We start from the raw sequence: 12,522 nt of genomic DNA, 5'->3' as shown, positions 1-12,522 counted from the left end.
TAGTTGTTGAAACATCACCAAAAGCCAAACTGTGGTTGCCAACTTGTCTGTCAAGCGTAGCAACTACTGACAAAACCCTCCTTATGGGGGAGGCTATGTTCAACAGTAGTCAGTTAATAGCTGATATAAAAAATGTTTATGACATATGATTAGGTACTTCAGATATTGAACTATCAATCTAATAAAATTGATAAAAAAGGATTTATTTTTAAACTACTTCCAAAATTACGTAATATCCTCACTAGTTCTAAACAACATTGACAATTCCTTTTACAGTCAATAGGGATTCCGTAAAGTTTATTGACTTCAAGTATTTTTTTAGAAGTTTGGTCCATTTATACACAGTAAGAAAGACTAATACATAGCAATAAATAAACAAATCAATGACATAGTAATTACAAGTTTAAATTATTCATGAAATTTGTGAGATCTATTTTGTAAAACTGTTGCTTGCTGTAGCTTTTTTGTATCAAAATATGCAGTTTTTTGTTCCGCAATGCAAAATTCTTGCCTCGATCAGCACAAATTTTGTAGAAAATAAATACGAAAGTGAAGATTTCTATCAAAAACTAAATACAGAAGAGTTCAGAATCTCCTCCTTTTGAAAGAATATAAATAACTAGTTTTTTGCCCACTATTTCGTACACATAAATTTCAGAAATAGGAAAGTCGATGGAATTAACCACTTTTAGATGACGTACCTTAATAAAACTAAGAACAGATTTTAAATTAGACTTCAGAAATATAACTATGAAAACCATATTACCCCATGGTGTAGTAGTTTTTGCGTGATACTGGAACATATATACAGACATACAAACACACAAGCAATATTTCTAAAAAATATTATTTTGGCTTTTATTACCCTTATTAATAGCCTTCATATATTTTTTTTTTTAAATAGTTCCCATGCACAGACATCGTCTAGTTATAATTTTAATATATTAGTAAAATTAGTAACATAAAGCGTAGTCAAAATAAATAACAAAAGGTAAACTACAGACCGCAAGATTATAATAAATAAACATTTATCTCTATTCACACTGTAAATGTGTCTGTTTTCTTGCAAAGAAGTAAACTTTTATAATTTTTTTCTGTACCTAACAGTTATTGTGGATGATAAAAGATGTCTAGACAGTTGTGTGAAGTTGTATCACGACTCTGTTATAAATTAGTTTAAGAAACTAATTTATCAAACTAGAACACTGAATTTGGTTAAATTGATTTGTAAAAGAAATATGTATATTCAAAATAGATTTTTTCAATAATTCAGCATTAAAGGAAACATCTGGTCACGATTGTGATATTGAAATCGTTTTAATGAAAATGTTTTATTTATATGTACTAATTTATGCATTAATCTTAATATATAAAAATTAAGTGTTACAATATCGATTCGCACTAATACCGTTCAATCAAATTTAATTAAGTTTTGTAAATTCACGTTACCTACGAATACTTAGAGATAACTTATGAGATAAGTGGCATAGTTTTTATGACAATAAAACAACATTTGTCGAACCAATTAGTATTATTATAAATAAGTTTGTAATAAGAATAGAATAGAAATAAACTTTATTCAAATAGACTTGTTCACAAGTACTTTTTTTTCCTAAATATACAACATTCAAAATATTTGTTACTAAACTCGTTACAAATAAAAATAAACTCAGAATATCTATTGTAGAAATATATAATACGTCGCCTTTATCTTGGTAGATATATTACTTACATAAATTCACATCTTGAAAACAAGACTCGAAGTAGATAAGATTTCCGACACAAACTTCGACACGAGGAACTTTATCGTTAGTCGTTTAACTAAACCATATCTAACACCTCTTTACGTAACTCCCTCTTAAATTCCCATAATGTTTACTTTGTAAAATTATTACGTCAACACAATAGAATTATCTAATTTTGGCAACATGAAACCTGAAACTTTATTCGAATAATCAAAGTATATTTTTAAGATTCCGAATCACTCTACTTATGGTAATTTTGAAATATAAAGAAAATTAAATGACCATGGGGGATTTTGATTTGGAAATGACAAATAATTTTCTTCTGATAATGTGAATTTTAGTAAAACGTTACATGTCACACATACCTAAGTACATTTTTGTACCTACTCTAAGTGAACAAAAACAATCCTATTGATATTTCTATCTTACAAGTAGATAGCGTACGATATTTACACTATGTGTTCGTGAACCGTTTCAATAGAATTTATTATCCACATAAGTTTTTACCAATGTAGGTACGTGTTTGCTATAGACTTTACGAGGAATGTAAGTTTACTTGCAGGTATAATTTTTAAAATAAAAGTTGGATTTACTTATAGATTTTACACAACATCACAATTCTAGGTAAAAACACTATTATATTTTTTACAATTTCTATCATAATTAATCTGTTTTAGAATATACAAATTAATCTCTTTCAATGATACAATCTATTATAAGACTTAAGTACAGCCGTCCTTTAAAATTTAACCCCTGATTTTAAACTCTCGTAGAAATAAATAATAAATATGGTCAGCTCAACAATATCTAAAACTCCAATTTCAATACATATAGGTTACGCTGACAGACGAATTAACGGTTTTTATTTTCTTTTAATATTATGTTATAAGCGGTAAAAAATATAAAGAAAATAAAAATGATACGGACACCATCGACCTTCTTTACAGGATTACAAGTCGGTAATATTGAAATCCAAATTAAAACAAATAAATTCAGACAAATAGCTTCACATAAAATGAGGTGATAATTGGAGTGGTACCTTTTATTAGCTTCTTTGGCTTTACAGCCGCAATAATAAAATATCCAAGACTTTTATTGCTACCATAATACGATGAAAAATTCACAAAGCGGAATTGCTTTTAAAGAAAGAAATATCTTCCACACAGTGCCGCCGAGAGACAATTGAGAAATTGTTACTAGAAGCAGATGCAGATAATGAAAGTGAAGATCAAGTATTCGTACGTGATCACATTTCGAGGTTAGGGTTTCAAAATATCATATGGATTATCTTAGAACCGGATAAGTGAAGAATAATATTTACTTCACGTTGTATGTTTGTGTGATTTACTTAAGATTTACTTAAAACTTTTTTTGAATACATATTTTGATAAAATATTATCTCTTAGTAAATAGGTATCAATTTACTAAACCAAGCGTTAAACAGCTGTAGTCGTAAATATATTATTATTTTATTATTATTAAAGCTGTTAACTGTCCACTGCTGGATATAAGGGAGTTTTGCCAGTAGTTGCCGCGCTTGGCAGGACGGTTGGCAACCGCAGTTAGGCCTTTAGAGATATTCCAAGAGGGACGCTGCTATCCATCCCTCTCCCTCTCCTAGTCGACTCTTACGACACCCACGGGTAAGAATGGGGAGGCCCATTCTATGCCGGCGGCATAGAATGTATATACACACGGCGTAAATATATATTACACTTTAATTCTGTTTCAATAAACGATCGCGAATGTATTGAAACTAGTAAAATTAGGATTTAAAACTATACTTTTCTATTCTCCATAGAACTTTAATCTTTATCATCCTGGCTAATGTTAGATATGTAAAAGCGTCTATTTGTTTCTTACCTTTAGGCGCATAACACTTCCAGGTCTATCAACATATTTTAAATTCAAGAAACGTAATCTAAAACAAAATAAATATAATACTAAATCTATAAGATTATCCAAACATTTCTTAGACTACAAAAAGATAAAAACTACGAACTCGTACAGTTAATCCTAGAGATTTAGGCAGATTTATAGTTAGGTTCACAAGCAAACAAACGCTGTTAGGTGTATATCTACTAGTGAAATCGTTACAGAAAATGTTGGAAAAACGAAAAAAGTTTTTATCTACTCGCCCTATGACTATTCATCGTGAACGCTGAAAGGTTTATAATACGGATCTCTTAAGTGTCTGCAAGAAAAAATATAGTCTCATAATGGAAATATTGTTAAGACCTACACAAATCATCTCTACACTTTACTGACAAATTTTCCTTCATTGAATGCTCAGGTTTATACATCTACGTATTTAATACGACATTACTAAAAGATTGCTTCAAAAAACTTGCCCGTAGTAACAGGATCAATTTCTTATATTTAGTATTCAGAGTATTAGTAACTTTTTGTTATACTGTATAATACAAATTAATAAAGTGGATATCCAAAGTAATATACTTATCCATTCTTGATTTTGAAATCAGTAACTATGTATATATGAACTTTTGTGATCGTTTAGTTTCGTATTGATATACTGATATTGTGATTGATATTGATGTTATACGCTCAGAAAACAACTGAAAAACAGAATGTTTCCAACTCTCACCTTTCATATCTATACAAATAAAAAAATCAATTTCCCAATGAATGTAAGCGCATCATTTTAGAACGACTGTATCCATTTAGCTTATCCTTTTTAATGTTTTTATAATTATTAGAACAGGATTTGTACGAAAGAAAATGTTTGAAAAATCGTATGGAGAATTGAAAAAAATGAGCTAAAAAATCTTTACATCCGTGCAAAGCCGAAGCGGACAACTAGTTTATAATATTAGTAAGAATTGATTCAAATCAATATAGTTTTAAAAAAATTGATGTACAAATATGTCATGTCCTGAAATTAGTGTAATTATTCAAAGGTTCGCTGAAAGTTTCCATAATAACGAAAATAATAGAAATTCATGCTGACAAAGCAATAGATATTTGCGAGTAATTCACAAATAGCTATTGTAAGTAGTTAAACAATATATTGCCTAACATAGAACTTACTATTATTTGAGATATTACGACATTCATTTTACTTATTAACAGAATCCCTGAATTTACATTTTTTCCAAGAATAAAATGGACTCAATAACCACTTTAGGTTGATTTATTCGCTCGGGAAAATAAAGGAAAATGAACAATAAATCAGAGATATTAATTACCGAGAATTGACAAAGCGATTTCAATTTTCTTTAATATAATCAATATATTAAAAACATGACTAGAATATTTGATACTAGTCATTACGGCTTTGATTCCTAATGGAATATTTCTCAATGTTCTATATAGCTAAATTAATTCTCTTCAAATTGGACTACAATTTGCTTTAATATAAGCATTTAATTTATAGATAGATATAAAATATATGTAGTTGCTGTGTGATCCTGGCATAGAATATACCACATCTGTCTTTCCCGTGGGTGTCATAGGAGGCAACTAAGGGAGGGCAAGGGATTTTTTTATGGATGATAATGGAATGGTAACCCCGCACGCGCTATGGGTATACGCTGGCGTGGCACCAGTGAGAGGTAATAGGAGAGAATGAAGAGGCAGGTCAATAACTAATTTAACAATAAATTAGTCACGATGATTTTCAGAGGGAACCATTTGGAGGTCGACCTGATAGGGTATATTGATAACAATGGGGTCTAACTATCCCATTACTAACAATCCCTTCCCCCTCAGAAGGGCAAGGGATGGGCAGCAGCGTCCCTCTTAAAACATGTTTAAAAGCCTAAATACGATTGCCAACCCGCCTGCAAAGCGTGGTAACTATTGGCAAAACTCCCCTTATGGGGAAGGCTTATGTCCAGCAGTGGACAGTTAATGACTAAAATAATAATAATAAAAAATAATGATAAAATACAGATTAAAGCCTACAGGACTTGTCAGTGGTATTTTCCACAGAGTAAGTAATCAATACGTTGTTTAAAAATTGCTATTGCACTTATATTAATGAAACTAAAAACTAATTCTAGGCGACTATATCGAAGTATTAGTAGAATAAAATAAATTATTATTCATAGTGTTATACAGACATAATACATTATATGCTTCTATGCATAACATTGATGGTATTTTATAATGCTTACAGATATCATTTTTCATTCTTCAATTTATATCATAAAATTTTCAATTTCGATGAACTCATTGCATACATGTCAAAAAAAAATCCTATTCGAAGTGATGCTCTACTTATTTTAAATAAAGTAGCAAACTGATTTCCTACTTCACTAAGTACTAAAGTCACCAGTATAAAAAGTAATACCGCAGACAAGAATTTTATCTACATGAAATATTTACGCAGTATGCTTAAAATTTTATACATAGGCTACATTATGATATAGAAGCTTCGTAAAGACATGTCTTAAAGTGCATATGCGTTTTTTAATAAGAAACTAGAAATTTTGATGAATATACAATAACTATTTCCCAAAAAATATGCCATTTTCTCGATTATACAAAAAAATGGTAATAAAAGTAAAATGTTGGCCGTAATGTTATTACAACTTTACATAATATGAAAATGCAAGAGAGCAAGGCGAAAACGTCTCACAGAAGATCAGATAACAATGAATCCATGATCCTTTTGTTGGATCATTGTTGACATATGATATTCATTGTTAAACTTTGTGCATGCTACGAGTATTGTATTCATAAAAAAAATATTGCCTATATTGATGTTTTTAAGGTGGGCCGTAGAAAATTACAAAATAGCAAATTAAAAGCATCTAAAACGCAATGACATTAAAATGCCATTAAATAACAGTGTATTAATCATAGTATAACATACTTATGTATGTATCATGTTTTTATTTTATTTTTATTACAAAAAATCTACTTAATTAAACTTCTGGCCTTATGTCTTGAATGTTTCTTCTTTTCTAGAGATAATAATAATATTATTCTTATAAATTATTTAAAAATATGAAAATAGAAAAATAAGAAAAGGAAAAATATACAGAGATGGACAAAATTATAATATAAGAAAAAATATCCCAAAATATACCATAATAATAACTGTATTAAAATTATGATCTTTGAAACTTCTAGTTCAATCTAATAGTTTAATACCTATATACTATAGTTATAATTATATCAACGTAACTGCAAAAGGGATCTCATAAAGGTAAACCACAAAACACACTTTACCTATTACGAAATCCATGTGTAGGTAAACCTTTGATAAAACCTTAGGGACCAAACCAGTTTAGTTAATTCAATTGAAACAGTAAATTTCAGTGAAGAGTAACAGATATAGGTAGAAGTTCATTATTTTATTTAAAATTAAGTTACACAAATTAAAGACTATGTCTAACGAAAAGGCAATTGAAAAAGACACAAGCTTTATAATCTTACATATATCTGCTGTATAATTGAATACTTTTTTAATTCGGATATTTACTTCACAAACATTAGTATAGAAATAAACGTAAACTTATGTGAAAATGTATAACGATTAAATGCGTAAATAATAAATTTAAAAAACAGCTTGGTGCGATGGAATTTTAACACCCATCTCTTGATCGACACAGTTTGACTCATACCCACGAGAAAAGCCGCAGGATATTCGTAGTTTTAAATTACAATATTAATAGAGCTTTTATAGTCTACGGCTTTGCCCGTGGGATAAGTATTTTAATTGCTAACCTTGGAGTAAATTTCACTTTAATCCGTTTAGTCATTTAAACGTCATTGAGTAACAAATATCTATTCATTTATTAATTATAACAGATATTTTTTGTATCTACTACCGTAAATAAATAATGTATCATTTTTCTATACTCCGAGATAGGAAGGTTTTGTTTTTAGTATTAAGTATTTATTTTAGCTGGTATTTTGACTATTATTAATTTAAATATCTAAACCTATTAAAGAATATAAAATGTTTATTGTCTAAATAAAACCAAATTGCAGACTTAGATCGTAATCATGCCACTATAATTGGATATTACTAATTACTTTTTCCTACTTTTACAAATAGATACAAGGTACCTTCTGTCTTCTTTTTACTTACTTATTTCTATGCTTGTAATTTACTTTGACGTGACAAGAATATATTCATTTGATACGAAGATAAATGAAATTCCAGGTATTTAGTATATGATTAATTGTTTAATTATTTATGGTAAGGCTGGTTTTACTCATATTGCAATGAAATTTAATATATATCAGTATTTAATAACCGTAAGAAAATTTCAAAAATAGAATCTAAAATTTTGTGTAGGATTTAAATTACCAACTTCTTGCACAGGCAATAATTTTGTAAGTAATCTACAAGGATTACCTACAAAATTGTTCCAATTATTCATAACTTGAGATAATTTTATTTAAAATTAGGCATTTTACAAACCATTCTATTAGCTAACCAAATATTCTGAAACCCAAATTAACTTGCTGCTTAATTAAATAGAAAGTACACAACGGAAGGAGCACAAGTTATAGTCAGATGTTTTACAAAATCCACCAATAACAAAACACCGGAGTCTCTGTACAAAGTCGTCTACTCGGGTATTTCTGTCCCAGTTGTTATTCTGCCATAAAGCAATTATGTTTGTATGGCAGTATTTCAATTTAAAGGGTGGGATATAGCAATAAAATTACAGAATACAGAGGCATAACACCTTAATCTTAAAGAATGGTAACGCATGAAATGTATCATGGGCACACACACTATATTCTGTTATGTCCATGATACTACTGTTCATGTGTATAGACGATGGTGACCACTTTCCATCAAGTGGGCCATGAATTTGTTTTGGCATTCTAAGTTACATAGTAAATAATAATACATTGACAATTTTAAATATTCTTAGACAAATCAGTCATCTTATAAATTCGACTTCCACGCAGCTCCGCTTGGGAATCATTGTGAATAATTCCTAATAATTTTGCCAAGATGGGCCAACTAAGCTAACTTCTTTTTCACCAATCATCCTGTAATTGTATATACCCAGCGTATATCGCTAGTACAAACGCTGTTACCATTCCATTTTATCCCATAAAAAGAAACAAGGAAGTGACTAAGTATAGAAAACAAGGGAGTATTAAAATCGCTAATTCTTATAACAAAGACCAAATGAAAAACTGTACGTCGTCAGATTCGCCATTGAGCTTAATTTGTACTTCATAGCCAGGAATTAATAACAAGAATATTGCAGCAACCCGCACTTTGTTTCAACTTCATATTTCAGAACGCCAGATTAACTACTTGATTAGTTCGTCGAAACGGAGATTCTCTATTTTAAATTTAACGTAATTTGTTTTCGTTTTCGAAAAGCTTTGTTATATTTGTTTTATATTTTGTAAATATTTACTGTGTTTGTACATTGTTGCACAAAAAACCGAGATCCACATTCATATAAAAGATTCATATACCTACATAAAACCTGTCCTGGTGAAATTGCAAGACGAAGCATGAGTGGAATTAAATATTATATTTTTACAAAGTACGTAAGGATATTTCTACACATTTAACTACAAAGACCACTAGATAGAAATAAGTGCAAATTTGGTTGAATACTCGTATACTCTAAATGTCGTATACTTACACTTCAGTGGCATTTTTTAAATATTTGATTATACATCTTATATTTCTCTATATCAACATCTTCGAATCTTGTGACTTTTATATATAGCATAATATATAATAAATTGATAGCCATTTGGTGGGCATTATATAATCTCAGTACTAAGGTAACGTAATAAGAAACTATAACTTACACTACTTCTGTAATGTAAACGTAGCGCGTTATTCTCTAAAGTTCCATCAAGAATAATGTAGAAACTCTATAAAAAATCATTAGTGATTTCACCACTTTCACTCTATTTTAAAAATATCAATTGATTCTAATTAAATAACATTATATACAATCAACATGACAGGGAACCATTTAGTTTCACAAAAGACAATCAAACTGCGAACCTCTTTGTTTTTTGTATAGTCGGATAAAAATAACTATACTTGCCGATAACTATTTATACAACTATAAGAAACTACAAACTCAAAATTAAAGTAAACATTAAAGCGGACGTGTACTTATTAATTTTTGAACCTTTTTTATAAATATAGGCAATTTTTTTTCAGTTCTTGGAAACGATACAGGGTTGAGAGTTAACAACTTTAGAAATTTATTAAAACATTGGCCGTTTCACAACGGAAAATTTACGAAATTGATAACAAAATATTTATCTGAAACCCCGTGCATAATTTTCTAAGCAAAAAATATTATTTCCACCCAAATTGCCGGTGTAAACGCAGCTATAAAAAGCTTTCTCATCTTTAGAGCGTTAATAAAAAGGCGATAATAGCGCAATATTATTTGGATAAGATATTCAAAGGCAAATTATCCTAAATTGTTTTAGCTTTCCACGAGGAGGCAGGCTTCCAGTGAATGTAATTTCATAAAGTTACCGAAAACCCGACTTCTTTTCGATACTTTGTAATGTGGTTGATTAATTAAAAATAATTTCCTTAGTATAGTGTGTAGAAAGTGTCCAGAAAGGTTAATAAAATAATAGCGAAAACAATAATTAATCAATTGTAACCAATAGACTAAGTTATAACGCAATGAAATTGTAATTAACTCGAGTTGACATCGAAAGAACATTACGTTTAATATGATCAACAGACATAATAATTTTAGTAAAGTCCATTTGTCACCTATTTGATGGTATAACGATTCGGTTCCAAATAAATGCGTCAAAATACGAAAAAGACTGTAATACCGTGCCATATCATAACAACTCATTAGCGTCTTAATGCCATGCACGGATTTCTCCACATAAGAGGAAGATATGAGCCTACTATTACCTCACTAGGCGGGCGGCTTAGTATAGGGTTTTATTTCGAGTTTTCCTTCTCTTGCGCTTGTGTATTATACTTTGTTTTTTTTGTTACTTCTTATGACGGCTGACGATGAGATGAAAAGTATTGGTAAAGGTCTCTCTCATTATATAGAGTACACAGAGTATATACACTACATAAATATATTATGTAATTTATAGAGATGATATACTTTGAAAATTTTATATAAAATTTATAGTCTCCGAGTCTCAGCTTTGGTTAAGAATCAATCTCGTTGTCCATGTCGTATGATACTGAAATATTTTTATACGCAAATAAAAATGTATGGATATATATTACGAACTCTGTTGAAATAAAAATTGTATATTTTTTTATTAAATTTGAATTTTTCATGTATTTTAAATCCTTAGTTGAAAAAAAAAATTGTTTAGTCTAGAGAGATTTAAACATGTAAATATTTAATGTATTGTATTATGTAGTATTACATATTCGCTTTATTTTTATTAATAATCTTAAAAGCCTTTGAGTAACAAATACATATACATAAATTATTCGTATGCACCCATACGAATAATGGCATAAGAACTTGAAATCGTTCAAACTCATGTAGAGTAATAGAACTAGAAATTGTAAAACTTTTCTCTCTGACATTACCTGAGAGATTTAAGGATGTTAGTTATTTTTAGGAGGATAAATGGATACACAAAGGGTAAAATATACCCTTGGGGAGATTTTACAAGAGAGATAGATGGATTAACCGCTAAAAACAAAGACCCCTGTCTTTGCCGACAAATTTATGTGACTGCACTCTAACAAAGATATTATTTATAACTTCAAAACTGTGACAATGCCTTATTGTGAATGTTAGTAAGTTGAACAGGTGAATCTATTTGACTGTCTGCGTTGCGACTTCTAAAAGGAACGTCTTTATATAACTAGGTACATTTGTTATAATATTCTTGAAGGCAGAGCAATTCAGCAAGAAATTCAAATTGTAATATAATAACTGTTTGTATAATTAAAGATTGTGCCCCATAAAAACCGACTTTAAATGTAACAAAACCAGTTACTTTTAATTAAAAACTGAAACGACTTTAATCAAATTTCTATGGGATCAATCTAACAGTTCAACTAACAGTTCCCGCTGCTTTGCACACGTGGTGTCATGTTTCTTCTTTAAGTTAAAATTTACGTTATAAAAACCTATATTCCAAATTTCAGCTTTCTAGACTTAGTAGATTCGATAAATTATTTAAAATAATTCGAATGTATAAAATAATTATATTATGTAAATAAAAACAAAAATAATGTACTTAGACTACATTTAATTATTTACGGATAAAATCCGTACATATTGTAATAGTTTTAATTCATTTTTCAAATAAACGCAGATGTAACCATTCTTAGAAGATATTGACCTTTTAAGTCGCAAAGCGCTAGGTTTTCCAAACCATTATGTTTTAATCAAAACATAACTTTAAGCCTCGTTCTAACTTCCATTCATTTTATGTTATTGTATTCCTAAGACGTAAAACCATTTGCAAATTTAGTGTCAACGACTCTACGATAGATACATTACACCTTGAATTTTGCTTTTAATATTCTATTAAAAATGTAAAAGTTTGTAAAATTATTTGGATAATTAGATGTATGTACGTTTGTACACGAACGTTGAATGGATTTGAATGAAATGTGGTACACTGGTAGATTTAATCCTAACTTATCACATAAGATCTTTTTATATACCCCGATTCACGAGGGTAAAATTTCCCGAAACTGCTAATACCTAATGTAAATAAATAGGGCTTTGGTAATATTATTGCAATTTAAAATTATTTGATAAAATTTGTTATAAAATCGATTATAATTCCTTCACGTAACTGGCATAGTAATCACGTTGCTTTCTATTCATCAAAACATTATCTT

This window comes from Galleria mellonella, unplaced genomic scaffold (genome assembly GCF_026898425.1).
Source record: "Galleria mellonella isolate WM207_F2 unplaced genomic scaffold, CSIRO_AGI_GalMel_v1 utg788, whole genome shotgun sequence".
NCBI classification, from domain to species: domain Eukaryota; kingdom Metazoa; phylum Arthropoda; class Insecta; order Lepidoptera; family Pyralidae; genus Galleria; species Galleria mellonella.
This window is presented reverse-complemented; position numbering follows the sequence as displayed.